The sequence below is a fragment of the Chiloscyllium plagiosum genome, unplaced genomic scaffold, assembly GCF_037043375.1.
Source record: "Chiloscyllium plagiosum isolate Xiang-an unplaced genomic scaffold, Cpla_swu_hap1 HiC_scaffold_31, whole genome shotgun sequence".
Classification (NCBI taxonomy): domain Eukaryota; kingdom Metazoa; phylum Chordata; class Chondrichthyes; order Orectolobiformes; family Hemiscylliidae; genus Chiloscyllium; species Chiloscyllium plagiosum.
Window position 1 is genome coordinate 22,025,927 of NW_028270169.1, and position 17,530 is coordinate 22,043,456.

At 44.9% G+C, this 17,530-nt stretch overlaps 1 protein-coding gene across 4 annotated transcripts in view; it reads left to right on the forward strand.

The window, feature by feature from the left end:
• Positions 1-17,530, forward strand: part of ankrd13b (ankyrin repeat domain 13B) — a 391,612-nt gene that overhangs the window by 273,271 nt on the left and 100,811 nt on the right. The window lies entirely within an intron of this gene.

Below are 17,530 nucleotides of genomic sequence, written 5' to 3' on the forward strand. Positions count from 1 at the left end.
CCTCCAAACCCTTCCTATTCGTATACCCATCCAGTTGTCTTTTAGATGTTGTAATTGTACCAGCCCCCACCACTTCCTCCGGCAGCTCATTCCATAGACGCACCACTCTCTGCGTGAAAAGGTTGCCCTTTAAATCTTTCCCCTCTCACTTTAAATCTATACCCTCCAGTTTTGGATCACCTTACTCTGGGGAAAACACCTTGGCTAATCACCCTAACCAAGCCCCTCACAATTTTATAAACTTCCATGGGGTCAACCCTCAGCCTCTGACGCTCCAGGGAAAACAGCCCCAGCCTAATCAGCCTCTCTCTATGGCTCAAACACTTCAACCCTGGCAACATCCTTGCAAATCTTTTCTGAACCCTTTCAGGTTTCACAACATGGTCTTTGTCAGTTGACTTGAATTATAATGTATGGACATAGGATTTAGGAGCAGCAGTATTCTATTTATCCTTTGAACCTACTTTGTCATTTATGGTCATGAATGACCTGATTGTGGTCTCAATTCCAGTTTTCTATCTGTCCCTCATAATCCTTGACTCCATTGTCTAGCAAAAATCTCTCTAACTCAGTTTTGAATCAATTCAATGATCCAGTGACATATTTAATGTGAACTGCAAGCCACATCTTATAGTCTCCAAAACTCAGAATGAAGACTCTCAACATGTTTCTGTCCTTACCCAGTTACTTTATTTTGCATTGATGTTTCCAGTCAAATTTGATGGGATTGAAATTCCCGGAAGAAATGTTAACCTTTCAATAGTGACATTATATTCACACAGTTAATTATTTTTCTGAAACAATCAGTTTTGTACTGAGAGGCAAAATATCATAAAATATCATTGCTTAATATTCAAATGTCTAGACAGAGTGGATAAGCCATTCATTTATTTAACTGACAAGAAAATAGATATTACTGCATATTAAAAGCAGCTACTTAGCAATTTAAAACACAAACTAATCTTATCAAGGGGACAAAGGCACTTGAATAATAAGTATTGTCTGGCCTTTTTCAAACATGGCTACAAACAAAACTGTATACATGTGACATATTCAGCTGAATATTAGTTTTATTGTGAAGACTAAAATTAAAGTTGTGCAGTGTGGTTAGCAGAGGGACAGAATTAAACTTCGAATCCTCTGACACAAATAACTAGAATTTCTCCCTTAATGTCCATATATCCAAGACTGTGACATTAAACCCACATTCAGACCTCTTTGAATGAGATAACTGATCCATCTGAATGGAGGAAGGGTTCAGTTTAGCTGCTTGTGCTCATTAGAAAAAGGCTCGGTTGACTTAAACCTTGCAAATTGAGTACAATGCTGTATTTATGATAGCTAACTATCAGGGGAGCCATACTCATGGAGCAGAGTCTCATGAGATGGTTTCATGAACTGGAGAAACAGATAATGCAGACATGTGGAGACTATTTAAGGAGCAGTTGTTCCTCTGAGGCAGGTAAGAAGAGGTAAGATTAAGGAACCTTGGATGATGAGAACAGAGGAACTTCTCATCAAAAGGAAGAAGGCAGCTTATGTAAGGTGGAGGAAGCAAGGATCCTTAGCTTTAGAGGATTACAGGCTTGCTAGGAAGGAGCTCAGAAATGGACTGAGGAGAGCCAGGAGGGGCACGAAAAAGGCTAGGCAAGAAGGATTAGGGAGAACCTAAAGGCGTTTTACTCATACGTGAGGAATAAGAGAATGATCAGGGAGAAGGTAGGGCTGATCAGGGATAGCGGAGGGCGCTTGTCCATGGAGTCTGAGCAGACAGGGGAAGCCCTAAATGAGTTTTTTGCTTTGGTTTTCACCAAGAAAAGGGAACTTGTTATAAATGAAAACTTAGAGGAGCTGGGATACAGTCTTGACCAGATCAAGATTGATGAAGTTGATGTGCTAGAAATTTTGGAAAACATTAAGATTGATAAGTCCCCAGGGCCAGACCAGATTTACCCGAGGCTGCTCCAGGAAACGAGAAAGGAGGTTGCTAAGCCGCTGGCGAGAAGATTTGCCTCCTCACTCTCCACGGGAGTCGTACCGGAGGACTGGAAGGAGGCGAATGTTGTTCCTCTTTTCAAGAAGGGTAACAGGGAAATCGATGGCAATTACAGACCAGTCAGTCTTACATCTGTGATCAGCAAAGTTTTGGAAAGAATTCTGAGGGATAGGATTTATGACTATTTGGCAAAGCATAGTGTGGTTAAAGGCAGTCAGCATGGCTTTGTGAGGGGCAGGTCATGCCTCACAAATCTTATTGAGTTCTTTGAGGAGGTGTCAAGACAGGTCGATGAAAGTCGAGCAGTGGATGTGGTGTATATGGATTTCAGCAAGGCATTTGATAGGGTTCCCCATGGTAGGCTCATTCATAAAGTCAGGAAGTATGGGATACGGGAGATTTGGCTATCTGAATTCAGAAGGCAGAGAGTGGTTGTAGATGGAAAGTATTCTGCCTGGAGGACAATGTTGAGTGGGATCCCGCAGGGCTCTGTTCTTGGGCCTCTGCTCTTTGTAGTTTTTATAAATGACTTGGATGAGGAGGTTGGGTGTGGGTTAGTAAATTTGCAGATGACACAAAGGTTGGAGGTGTCGTCGACAGTATAGAGGGCTACTGCAGGCTGCAGCGTGGCATAGACAGAATGCAGAGCTGGGCTGAGAAATGGCAGATGGAGTTCAACCTGGATAAATGCAAAGTGATGCATTTTGGAAGGTCGACCTCAAATGCTGAATATAGGATTAAAAACAGGATTCTTGGCAGTGTGGAGGAACAGAGGGATCTGGGTGTGCAAGTACATAGATCCTTCAAAGTTGCCACCTTAGTAGATAGGGTTGTTAAGAAAACATATGGTGTTTTGGCTTTCATCAACAGGGGGATAGAGTTTAAGAGCCATGAGGTAATGCTGCAGCTCTACAATTCCCTGGTGAGACCACACTTGGAATATTGTGTCCAATTCTAGTCGCCCTACTATAGGAAAGATACAGAGGCTTTGGAGAGGGTGCAAAAAAGGTTTACCAGGATGTTGCCTGGACTGGAGGACTTGTCTTATGAAGAAAGGTTGAATAGGCTCGGACTTTTCTCTCTGGAGAGGAGGAGGAAGAGAGGAGACCTGATAGAGGTGTACAAAATAATGAGAGGAATAGATAGAGTCAATAGCCAGAGACTTTTCCCCAGGGCAGGATTGACTGGTTGAGAAGTCATAGTTTGAAGATGTTAGGAGGAAGGTATAAAGGAGGCGTCAGAGGTAGGTTTTTTACACAGAGAGTTATCAGCAGTGGTGGTGGAAGCAGAGTCATTGGGGACATTTAAGCGACTGCTGGACATGCACATGGATAGCAGTGAGTTGAGGGGTGCGTAGGTTGTTACTATATTTTACATTAGGATTAAATCTCGGCATAACATCGTGGGCCAAAGGGCCTGTTCTGTGCTGTACGTTTCTATGTCTACGTCTATGTCTATAAGTGGAGTACGTAAATCATTTGAGACAGGCATTTGGTAAGTGAAACCTGTTTGGGAGGAGCAGGCAGCCATAGATCTTGGTTTCCAAAGCTCTCCACGACAGGGGTTTGCCTCAGATTATGGCTGGATCTTCTGTAAGCTCATCGATGGAGACTGATTGCCACTGTTCATCAACGTCTCCATTATTATTGAGCCATGAAAGTGGTGAAAGTCAAGGCAAATGGACATTGCCCAGTTTTATGTACGGACATACTTTTGTTGAATGTTACTCCTAGACCCTGGGTGACATTCTCCAATCTGTTCCAGATGGGATACTCCACACTGATATCTTTCTCCCAGACCCATATGAGTTTATGTTTTATGTTGAGTCTTTCTCGGGTTAAAAATGAATGAGTTTATTGATTTCTAAGAATTAGTAACACATTGCACATACAAACAGATTAAAAATAAGAGGCAAGTCAATAAAGATGAAAGACAGAGGCACAGATTAGTCTGTGAGCTGTCCATGAAGACTGGATAGTTACACATTGTGGCCATCACAATGTCAATATTGTTTCTGGCTGAACAGTTGATGATTTGCAGACTACCTACGATTTTGTTTTTGAATCATTTTAGCAAGGATAGAGTTCCAAAGATTCATAACTTTCTGAGAGGAAAACAACTTTTGCGTAATCTCTGTTTTTAATGGTTTTTAACGGTGATCCCCAGTTCTAGATTCTCCCTAGTCTAGGAAATATCCTCTCCGCATTTATGCTGTTAAATCCCCCTCAGGATTTTATACGTTTCGATTAAGCTACCTCTTACATTTCTAAACTCCAGCAGATGCTAGCCTAGCCTGTCCAACATTTCCTCATAAGACAATCTCTCAATCCAGGTATTAGTCTTTTAAAGCTTTTCTGAATGACCTCATTGAGTGTTCTAAGTTTTACAGCCCTATCTTCAATTTGCACACTTCCATCCATCAAGGTGTTGTCCTGATATTGCTCTCTGCTGAAATGTAAAACTGAGTTTGCAAATAATAAACAGAACAAAGAGAACAAAGAATAAAGAGCAGTACAGCACAGGAACAGGGTCCTTCAGCCCACAAGGACTTCGCTGACCCATGATGTCTTTCTACTAAAATGTTTTGCCCCTATACTGTCCGTATCCCTCTGTTCCCTGCCTATTAATATATCTGTTAAGATGCCTCTTAAACATTGCTATTTAATTCACCTTCAGCACTTCCCCTGGCATACCCTCTGTATATAAAATCTGCCTCCCACATCTTAAACTTACCTGTTTTACTTTAACACTATAGAGTCATGTACAGCACAGAAACAGACCCTTCAGTCCAACTTGTCCATGCCAACCAGGTATCCAACCAAATGTAGTCTGACTTGCCAGCACCTTGCCTATATCCCTCCAACCCCTCCCTATTTATATACCCATCCAAATGCTTTTTAAATGTTGCAATTGTACCAGCCTCCACCACTTCCTCTGGCAGTTCATTCCATACACATGTGTGTTTTCTGTGTGAAAAAGTTGCCCATTAGGTCTCTTTTATATCTTTCCCCTCTCACCCTAAACCTATGCCCTCTAGTTCTGGACTCCCCCACCCCATGGAAAAGACTTTGCCTATTTATCCTATCCATGCCCTTCATGAACTTCTATAAGGTCACCCCTCAGCCTTCGACACTCCAGGGAAAACAGTCCCAGCATATTCAACCTCTCCCTGTAACTCAAATTCTCCAACCCTATCAACATCCTTGTAAATCTTTTCTGAACCCTTTCAAGTTTCACAACATCTATCTCCCCTAATATCTGATATTTATACGCTGGGAAAAAGATTCTGACTAGCCATTCTATCTATGCCTCTCATAATTTTGGAAATTTCTATATCTGGTTGTTCCCCATCCTTTGACATTCACGTGAAAACAAACCAGTTTGTCTAATCTCCTCAAAGCTAATGTCCTCGAAACCAGGCTACATCCTGGTAAACTGTTTCTATACCTTTCCAAAGCCACCACATCCTTCTGGGTGTGTGGTGACCAGAACAGTGCACAATATTCCAAACGTGACCTAACGTTTTGTTTTAAGGAAGGGAGTCAAGTCAAGAAGCCTAACCCATCCCTTTCCTGCTTTGTAACATTTTTTAAAAGAATGTTTTCTGGAGATATTATTCTGAAGTAGGTAGGGTTTGAACCCAGGCCTCCTGGCACATAGGTAGGGATGGTAGAGTCCACCACAAGTGCCTTCTAATACTTTGGAACGTGGATTGAGATGGCTCCTTAGTTGCCATGGAAACGGGTTTGGTGAGAACTGAGCTCTCACAAGGGAAGACCAAATCATTTTGTCGTGGGACGGGTGGCAAAGGAGAGTGAGTGAGGGGACATTTCAATATGGAGGTGTCCACCCACCGACATTTAAAAACAAATAAAAAGTAGAGTCAAAAAGTGTGGTGCTGGAACAGCACAGCCAGTCAGGCAGGTTCTGAGGAGGAGGAGAATCGACGATTCGAGCACAAGCTCTTCATCAGATCCACACTTTTTGACTGTGATCTCCAGCATCTGCAGTCCTCACCTTCTCCCAAATAAAAAGTAGAAAACGCTACCCATCTACTACTGCCGGGGAGGTGAAATCCCTCTATAGGGTGCATTTCTACCCAGGCAGGGAGAGGCTTCTTTGGAGAGCTGGCATCCCAGCATGCCATTGGGAGGCCATCGCCAATGAGAGGCTGATGGGAAAACTCTCCGGGGCCACCTTCCCCCCACCCCAGAATGACTGGCGATCTTGGCAGGCCCTGAAAATTCTGCTGTAATACTGGAACCTGACACTCAGTTCAGGCCATTAAGTACTAATCAAGAGGAACTGAGCTAACAAGGCCAGCAAATTGTATGGTAGTCTGTTATTTTCACTGTTCTATAGCTAAGCTTTTCTGTTTCTTCCTTTTTTTCCCTTGTGTGATTGCTTGGCAGATAAAGCATCCACACTGAATTGACTTAAAGCAGGTACATTTTGGGGATTTTGGTGTTAACCCATCCCAATAGACAGAGATTGTGATTGAGGCGTTCAGTTGTTGATTTAAGAGATGTTGTCAGTACTGTAACTGTGACAAGTTGCCTTACCATTAGCATGTCCCACAGGAGCATGATTGACAGGGCTCTTCTGGTGTAGAGTCCTTACCTCAGAGGCAAGAGGCCTGGATTCAAGAGCCACTTACTCCAGAAGAATGTAACAGTGTCCCTGAACAGGTTGATTAGAAAATATCTACTAACGTTAGTCAGTGCTGTTTTATCCCAATTCACAACACTCCTGAGCCAGCAACATCAAATGCTTCACCCAATAAATTGAAAGCTGTTTTTCACATATCCCCTCCCTAAACTGATACTTAATTAAGATTCTTTGTTAACTGAATGACAAAGTTCCTCCTTCCTAAAAGAAATGTAAAATCCAATTTGACTTCCCATTGACTGATTGCAGATATTTTTGACAAGGATTTCCCTAACACAAACACCACTTCAAAAGCACTAATCTATCCTCCAAAGTTAACTAATAAATGCTACAAGCTCCATGTTCAAACTTTTCAGTTTTCCTCCCTTTCCTGTCCCCTCTTGAAAGCACTGAAGTCTTATCGGGTGACCGTTTCATCTTATAGCCTTTTGCTATCTCGCCCATGTGACCATTATCATGTGTTGGCCTTCACCATGAGTGTCAGGAGGCTATTTGACCATGATCCCTGTTGAACATGATCCCTTCAATACCTAGCTTCTAGCACTTGCTCAACCCAAAAGACACAGACATTCAATGCAATGCGATACAGACTGGTGTTTGAACCTAGCATCTATATCCTGGAAACCTGGGAACACATTCACTGACACATGGAGGATGCTGTGTGTCTTCAAAGTTTAACACATTAATCTTTTTGAATTCAGGCTGTTCACTCGATTTTAAAATGTAATGAATGAAGCATGACTGATCTTAAATGTGAAAGTAGATCATTTGTTTCCTCAGAGTTCTTGAAAGTTTGGAGATATATGATTTTATTATCTTATGTTTCATTTATTTCTCAAATTAGATTTTAGCACGAGCAGAATCATGTATCCAGCCAATTGTATAAAACACAGAAAAGAGTCAGGACTGTGGTCTAAACTATGAAAATGCTGAATGGGCTTTGGATTGTATCATCTACCCTGAATGTTCAGGAATCCATGTTACCATCAGGGCACCAACAGAACACCTACAGAGCATCAACAGGGTACAGACAGGGCACTTGCAGGGTACTAACAGAATACCAACAGAGCACCTAACAGACAATCAACAGGGCACCCATGAAACCAACAGGGCACTGACAGAACACCCACAGCATACTAACAGAGCACCTACAGGGTACCAACTGAGCACCTAAAGAGTATCAACAGATAACCAACAGGATGCTAACAGAGCACCAACTGGGCATCAACAGAGCACCAACAGAGTACTAACAGGGTACAAGCAGAACACTAACAGAACACCAAAAGAGAACCTACAGAATACCAACAGACATCCAACAGATCACTGATACAAAATCAACAGGTCACCAATACATATCCAACAGATCACCAATAGACAACCAACAGGGAGCCAACAGTGCACCAGTAGAACACATACAGATTACCAACAGAGCACCAACAGGATACTGACAGAATTAAAAGAGGGTACCAACAGAGTGCCAACAGGGTACAAACACAACATCAACAGGACACCAATAGGATACCAACAGACCACCAACAAAGCACAAACAGGGTACCAGCAGAGGACCAACAGGGCACTAATAGAATACTAACAGGACAGAAACAGGGCACCAGTAGGACACCAACGGGATGCAAACAGGGCACCAACAGAGGACCAACAGAGCATCAACAGGGCATAGAGTACCAACAGAGCATTTAAGAGGCACCTTCAGGACATAAACAGAACAATGGGACACACAGGTGTGTATGTCCTGCCCACAATATTCAGCCCAGGTTCTCATCAGGCAGCAGCATGTTGCTAATTAAGAGGGGGTTATACCTTATTAATGCCATAACTCACCTCTTTGAGAATTCAGCTTCCTATCTTTCCAAATGCAGCAGAGTCAATATAAGAATTCTCAACATGGGAGTCTGAGTGGGTTCCATGGTGAGTTCAACTCACTGCTGGCTGTGAGGAGCTTTCTGTATTGCTCAGCACCAAACAGCATCTCTGAGCTCGATTGATGGGAAGCCCTCCTCTATGAACGTTGGCATCCAATATTTTCCAACACCTCATAACCATCACAGCACCAGGGACTTGGGTTTTATTCCAGTCTCAGGCAACTGTTACGCGGAGTTTGCACATTCTCCCCGTGTCTGCGTGGGTTTCCTCCGGGTGCTCCAGATTTCCTCCCACAATCCAAAGATGTACAGGTTAGGTGGATTGGCCATGCTAAATTGACCATAGTGTTAGGTGCATTAGTCAGGAGTAAATAGAGGGTAGGGGAGTGGGTCTGGGTGGGTTACTCATTGGAGGGTTGGTGTGGACTTGTTGCGATGAAGGGCCTGTTTCCATTCTGTAGGGGATTTTTAAAAAAACCTCTCTGATACATGTCAGGCCACTCAGGAAGTATACAATTATATTGCAGGGTACATCGGTGTCTAGTTTGAAAGACTACAGTACGGACACTTAGTGTGAAGGGTTAGGCTCCCTGGTCATGGATTAGAGGTATTGTGGAGGTGGGAACAAGGATTGTTACGAAGTGGCAGCAAGAGATCAAGTATGGAGGAAAAAGCATCATAGGGCATGGTAGGCTACAGGAGGTTCGGAGGGAGCCATTTGCAATATTCTCCACCAAGGCCTCCACAAGGGAGTGTAGAGGATGAAAGTGGGCATCATTAAGGTGTATTTAGTGAGGGCTCAGGGACTAAGGAGGATCATTCGAGACAGAATTCAATGTGGTAGGTCTCTATTTGGGGATGGAGGGGAGAAAGGGGTGAGGATGGCTGTCAGGTTAGTGCCCTGTGGTAAAAGGGGAGACAGAGGTGGAGGAGATGATGGTGGAGCAGACAATATGGCTGCTGAAAATGTGGTACCGCAGCTTGGACTTCAGTGCAGCCCAGACAGAGTGTGTGCCTGCACCATCGCAGCAAGCAATGAGATGAATGTAGAGGTGCCAGGGGAATAGGAGCAGTTGTTCGAGGAGAAGGATGAGGACACTGAGCTTGAGGAAGCTCTCCTTGCGAATAACAGACCTCACTGCATTAGGTGTTACAAAGCAGGGAGGACCTGAGTGATGCTCAGTTCCAGCTGAGGCAAGCTGGCTGCAGAAAACCATCCTGGACTGGCAAGATTTGCATTGAGTTTGCATTCTGGGGGTGGACTGCAGTCTATATTTGTTTCCTTTGTGTTCCCTTTGGCTGTCAATGAAAGCTTATGTTTGGAATTGTCCAATTGCTTGCCTGTTTGTAATGTTCCCCTTGAATGATGACAAGATGTGGGTCTCCACTGGGCAATGGGGAAAGAAGAGTGCTGATTTAGAGAGGGTGGTTAGATAGGATGTAGCTAAGGGGCAGGCAAACTGTGTGGGCATGTTGTTAAACAATGATTAAAGGAGAAAGAATGGGATTATATGCGCAAGGGAGTGTCAGCCATTCTAACTGTGTGCCCTGAGTAATGTGTCTGCTATGCCATTATGTTGCTGGTGACAGGTATTGCCAGGGTGCCAACATTTCACTAGGTACACAGCAACCTTTCAGACCTGGACCAAGCATAAGGGATGTTGGTCTTTTGGTGGATATCCGTTAAGTGGTGAGTGGTTTGAAGAATGACACATGGTAAGATGGGGCCAAAATTAGATGTGAGAGATGCTGTGGGGTGGGGTGGTGGATAATGAGGCATGATTAATAAGCCAATGATTAATTAGACATGTTGAGAAATCTATTTGGGGCTCACTGCAAGAATCCCTTCAAAAAAATTTGATCCAACTCGCACTTAGTGATTAAAGATTCAGCACTGATATGTACTCCCTATGTTTTCTTTTACAAAGTTCGATAAAATCCAAAATTACCTCATCAAATTGGACTCCAATATTTAAGATAATTTTCTAAACATATTCCTTATAGAGTGACAAAGTCAAGATGGTACAGAGGAAAGCCGTTTGGCCCATTGAGCCAAGGGTACCTCTCTATGGAATAATCTACTTAGACAGATTGGCCCATTCTTATCACTGTAGCGCTGAAGTACCCACACAATTTTCTTTTGAAATTATTGAGCCTGTAAATGATTTTGTTCAACATCCAACAAAACTTCTGCCCCATGGTAAAAATAGCTAATGCTAGAAGAATCCCCATCCCATAGTAGCAGTGTCAGAAGATAGCTGCATTCAACAGTGGTGTGATTTGGAGCAGCATGCTGGCTCAGTGGTTAGCACTGCTACCTCAACGTGCTAGGGACCCGGGTTCAATTTCCTGCCTTGGGTGATTGCCTGTGTGGAGTTTACACATTCTCCCTGTGTCTGTGCAGGTTTTTTCTGAGTGCTCCAGTTTCCTCCCACAAGCCAAAGATGTGCTGGTTAGGCAAATTGGTCATGCTAAATTATCTGTTGTGTAAGGTATATTGGTCAGGGTGAGTTACTCTTCAGAGGGTTGCTATGGGCTTGTTGGGCCAAAGGGCCTGTTTCCATTCTGTAGGGAATCTAATATATTTCTTACATCTCCCCTTCGTGCTATTGTCACCAAATCTCAGAAATATTACGCTACAGAAGGAAGCCATTGTGTCTGTGCTGGTTCTCCAGATAAGTATCATGATTTAGTGTGACTCTCCTGCCTTTGGTCTGTAACCCTGCACATTGTTTCTGTTCAAATAATCATTTAATGTCCTTTCTAATGTCTTGATTGAACCTGCCTCCTCCTTGCTTCCAAGCAGTCCTTTCTTGATGCTAATTAGTCACTGTGTGAAAAAAATATTTTTCTCACATTGTTTTTGCTAATTTTTCAAATGACGTAAAATGTGTGCCATCTTGTTCTCGATCCTTTTATTAGTGCTAACAGTTTCACCTTATCTGTTCTGTTCAGCCCCCTCATGATTTTGAAAACTTCTATCAGATTATGGGCGGCACGGTGGCACAGTGGTTAGCACTGCTGCCTCACAGAGACCCGGGTTCAATTCCCGCCTCAGGCGCCTGACTGTGTGGAGTTTGCACGTTCTCCCCATGTCTGCGTGGGTTTCCTCCGGGTGCTCCGGTTTCCTCCCACAGTCCAAAAGATGTGCAGGGTCAGGTGAATTGACTATGCTAAATTGCCCGTAGTGTTAGGTAAGGGGTAAATGTAGGGGTATGGGTGGGTTTCGCTTCGGCGGGTCGGTGTGGAATTGTTGGGCCGAAGGGCCTGTTTCCACACTGTAATGTAATCTAATCTCCTCTTAGCTTTCTCCTCTCTAAGAGAAACAGCCCCAACTTCACCAATCTGTCTCCATAAGTGAAATTTCTCATCCCTATAACCACTCTTTTTGAACCTTTTCGGAACTCTCTCCAATCTGTGTGCCTCCTTCCTATAATAATGCACCCAGAACAGTTCACAATTCTCCAGCTGAGGTCTAAGCACAAGTTCAGCCTAAACTGCTTGTTAGATCCCATTTCACACTAAGTGGTGGGCTGGTCTTGCACTGGGGTTTCACGCACAGGCAAACTTTACCTACCAGAAGGAGGAAACAAACAAACCCATCCAGTGTTTTATGCAAAAGGGTAATTGTTTTGTCTAACAGTTGTGATGAAGTCAAATAGCTTGTATAAAGCTGCTTGATAGACTCTAGCCAAACAATAGCATCCTCCTTGCTGAGAGGAGGGATTTATGATGGGGGTATGCATTGCCACATTGCTGCCAAGGTAAGAAGGTACATTGAAAACTCTAACAGTGTCATTTTAAGGGGAAACAAACTGGGAGAGAGATTGTAAATCAAATGAAATCTGATAACTAAACAACTTCACATTAAAATCAAGTTGCATTACTTTTCACAATGGGTGAAACAACCAGTATATATCTAATTCATTTCTAAGGAAGCAAGTATTAGAAATCTAATTTTTCAACTAATAAGAAAACTACCTCTGTTTTCTGCCTCTTAACTTCTTGGTGTCAGAGAGATAAACTCCAGGTCAAATCATAACCTGTTTTCCTCATCTGGGCATTGGACTTAGACTATTTAAATGCTTGCTATATGTTACAATACTCTGTTCTCATTTAATGTGTCCATTAATTTTGAAAGACTAGAGGTTTATATTGACAAATAGTTTTTTTTTAATGAAATAGGCTTTACTAAATTATAATCAATTGGGAGAAAGTGAGGACTGCAGATGCTGGAGATCAGAGCTTAAAAATGTGTTGCTGGAAAAGCGCAGCAGGTCAGGCAGCATCAAAGGAGCAGGAGAATCGACGTTTCGGGCATAAGCCCATCTTCAGGAATGAGGAGGGTGTGCCAAGCAGGCTAAGATAAAAGGTAGGGAGGAGGGACTTGGGGAAGGGGCGTTGGGAATACGATAGGTGGAAGGAGGTTAAGGTGAGGGTGATAGGCCGGAGAGGGGGTGGGGGCGGAGAGGTCGGGAAGAAGATTGCAGGTCAAGAAGGCGGTGCTGAGTCCGAGGGTTGGGACTGAGAAAAGGTGGGGGGAGGGGAAATGAGGAAGCTGGAGAAATCTGCATTCATCCCTTGTGGTTGGAGGGTTCCTAGGCAGAAGACGAGGCGCTCTTCCTCTAGGCGTCGTTTTGCCATGGTCTGACAATGGAGGATGCCAAGGACCTGCATGTCCTTGGCAGAGTGGGAGGGGGAGTTAAAGTGTTCAGCCACGGGGCGGTTGGGTTGGTTGGTGCGGGTGTCCCAGAGGTGTTCTCTGAAACGTTCCGCAAGTAGGCGGCCTGTCTCCCCAATGTAGAGGAGGCCACATCGGGTGCAGCGGATGCAGTAAATGATGTGTGTGGAGGTGCAGGTGAATTTCTGATGGATATGGAAGGATCCCTTGGGGCCTTGGAGGGAAGTGAGGGGGGAGGTGTGGGCGCAAGTTTTGCATTTCTTGTGGTTGCAGGGGATGGGGTGTGTTGCCTCCCCACCTACTTCTTCGACCAGGACTCCTGCCCACCCTCTGATGACGCCTTCTCCCGCCTCCAACATACCCCATCCACCTGGACACCCCGTGCTGGCCTCTTACCCACCCTCGATCTCTTCATAGCTTAAAAAATCCAAACAGGGATATATTTCCCTCCCCACCCCTATCAGCTCCAAACTGACCCCACCACCAAGGATATATTTCCCTCCCCACCCCTATCAGCGTTCCGGAAAGACCACTCCCTCCGCTACTCCCTCGTCAGATCCACACCCTCCACCAACCCAACCTCCACTCCCGGCACCTTCCCCTGCAACCACAAGAAATGCAAAACTTGCACCCACACCTCCCCCCTCACTTTCCTCCAAGGCCCCAAGGGATCCTTCCATATCCGCCACAAATTCACCTGCACCTCCACACACATCATTTATTGCATCCGCTGCACCCGATGTGGCCTCCTCTATATTGGGGAGACAGGCCGCCTACTTGCAGAACGTTTCAGAGAACACCTCTGGGACACCCGCACCAACCAACCCAACCGCCCCATGGCTGAACACTTTAACTCCCCCTCCCACTCTGCCAAGGACATGCAGGTCCTTGGCCTCCTCCATCACCAGACCATGGCAACACGACGCCTGGAGGAAGAGCGCCACATCTTCCGCCTAGGAACCCTCCAACCACACGGGATAAATGCAGATTTTTCTAGCTTTCTCATTTCCCCTCCCCCACCTTTTCTCAGTCTCAACCCTCAGACTCAACACTGCCTTCTTGACCTGCAATCTTCTTCCTGACCTCTCCGCCCCCACCCCCTCTCCGGCCTATCACCCTCACCTTAACCCCCTTCCATCTATCATATTCCCAACGCCCCTCCCCCAAGTCCCTCCTCCCTACCGTTTATCTTAGCCTGCTTGGCACACCCTCCTCATTCCTGAAGAAGGGCTCATGCCCGAAACGTCGATTCTCCTGTTCCTTTGATGCTGCCTGACCTGCTGCGCTTTTCCAGCATCAGAGTTGAAGAGTGTGGTGCTGGAAAAGCATAGCCGGTCAGGCAGCATCCGAGGAGCAAGAAAGTCAACGTTTCGAGAATTAACTCTTCATCAGAAATGGAGGGTGGGGGGTGTACCTATGGCCAAACACTTTAACTCTCCCTCCCATTCCGCCAAGGACATGCAGGTCCTGGGCCTCCTCCGCTGCCAAACTCTAGCCACCTGACGCCTGGAGGAAGAACGCCTCATCCTCCACTTTGGGATCCTCCAACCACATGGGATCAATGTGGATTTCACTAATTTCCTTATTTCCCCTCCCCTTCACCTTATTTCAGATTCAACCTTCCAACGCAACATCCTCTTGACTTGTCCTACCTGTCCAAATTCCTTCCCACCTTTCCGCTCCACCCTCCTCCCTGACCTATCACCATTACTCCCACCTCCATCTACCTATTGCATTCCCAACTACCCTCCCCCCAGCCCCACCCCCTCCCATTTATCTCTCAGCCCCCTCATTCCTGATGAAAAGCTTATCCTTGAAACTTCTCGGATGCTGCCTGATCAGCTCTGCTTTTCCAGCACCACACGCTTCGACTCTTTACTAAATTATAAAAACAATGCCATTTTAGGCCCGACTAATATCGCAGTAGAATGTTTCTGTTGCCTGACTATGTCCAAGGTGAAGTTAGTATACGAATTGGATATTAGCTCTACAATATTAATTGGAGCACGGTGGCTCAGTGGTTAGCCTCACAGCACCGTGGTCTCAGGTTCGATTCTAGCCTCGGGCGACTGTCTGTGTGGAGTTTGTACTTTCTCCCCATGTCCGCGTGGGTGTGCTCTGGTTTCCTCCCACAGTCCAAAGATGTGTAGGTCAGGTGAATTGGCCATGCTAAATTGCCTACAGTATTAGGTGCATTAGTCAGAGGGAAATGGGTCTGGTTGGGTTACTCTTCGGAGGGTCGGTCTGGATTTAGTGGGCTGAAGGGCCTGTTTCCACACTGTAGGGAATCTAATCTAATATGACCTCGTCATATTTAGCCACATCAGATGCATTGGTGGGCCATATTGCACATGTAGGAAAATATTTTCCACTTTTTAATATGCTCCAACATCAATTAAAATCAAACCTAATTTCATACTGTGAAATGTCATGACTTTGGGATCTTTAACGTCTGACCTTTGCAGTTAAATTAAGAAAGAATGGCATTGTTTACTGCTATTTTTCTCACATTATGTTGCATGTAACTTTCAGGGTTCTAGTTAACTCTCACATTGTTGCAGCATAGAACATAGAACATAGAACATAGAAGAATACAGCGCAGTACAGGCCCTTTGGCCCTCGATGTTGCGCCGATCCAAGCCCACCTAACCTATACTAACCCACTATCCTCCATATACCTATCCAATGCCCGCTTAAATGCCCATAAAGAGGGAGAGTCCACCACTGCTACTGGCAGGGCATTCCATGAACTTACGACTCGCTGAGTGAAGAACCTACCCCTAACTTCAGTCCTATATCTACACCCCCTTAATTTAAAGCTATGCCCCCTTGTAATACCCGACTCCATACGCGGGAAAAGGTTCACACTGTCAACCCTATCTAACCCCCTAATCATCTTGTACACCTCAATCAAGTCACCCCTAAACCTTCTTTTCTCTAATGAAAACAGCCCCAAGTGTCTCAGTCTTTCCTCATACGATCTTCCTTCCATACCAGGCAACATCCTGGTAAACCTCCTCTGCACCCGTTCCAGTGCCTCCACATCCTTCCTATAGTATGGCGACCAAAACTGCACACAATATTCCAGATGCGGCCGCACCAGAGTCTTATACAACTGCGTCATGACCTCAGGACTCCGGAACTCAATTCCTCTACCAATAAAAGCCAGTACGCCATATGCCTTCCTCACCGCACTATTTACCTGGGTGGCAACTTTCAGAGATCTGTGTACATGGACACCAAGATCCCTCTGCTCATCCACACTACCAAGTATCCGACCATTAGCCCAGTACCCCATCTTTTTGTTATTCTTCCCAAAGTGAATCACCTCACACTTAGCTACATTGAATTCCATTTGCCACCTTTCTGCCCAGCTCTGCAGCTTCTCTATATCCTGCTGTAACCTGCCACATCCTTCCTCACTGTCAACAACTCCTCCGACTTTCGTATCATCCGCAAACTTGCTCACCCAACCTTCTAACCCCTCTTCCAGGTCATTTATAAAAATGACAAACAGCAATGGTCCCAAAACAAATCCTTGCGGAACACCGCTAGTGACGGCACTCCATGAAGAAACTTTGCCATCAACTACTACCCTCTGTCTTCTTCCATCCAGCCAATTCCTAATCCAAACCTCCAACTCACCCTCAATGCCATATCTCCGTATTTTCTGCAGTAGCCTACCATGGGGAACCTTATCAAACGCCTTACTAAAATCCATATATACCACATCTACCGCTTTCCCCTCATCAACCTCCTTCGTCACCTTTTCAAAGAATTCAATAAGGTTTGTGAGGCACGACCTGCCCTTCACAAAACCATGCTGACTATCCTTGATCACATTATTCCTATCCAGATGTGCATAAATCCTATCCCTTACAATTCTCTCTAAGACTTTGCCCACAACAGAAGTGAGACTCACCGGCCTATAGTTACTAGGGTTATCCCTACTCCCCTTTTTGAACAAGGGAACCACATTTGCTATCCTCCAGTCTTCTGGCACTACTCCTGTAGACAAAGAGGACATAAAAATCAAGGCCAATGGCTCTGCAATCTCCTCCCTTGCTTCCCAGAGAATCCTAGGATAAATGCCATCAGGCCCAGGGGACTTATCTATTTTCACCTTTTCCAGGATTTCCAACACCTCTTCTCTACATACCTCAAAGCCATCCATTCTACTTATTTGTGACTCAGTATTCACATCGACGACAATGCCCTGTTCCTGAGTAAATACTGAAGAAAAGTATTCATTCAGTGTCTCCCCAATCTCTTCCGCCTCCACACGCAACTTCCCACTACTATCCT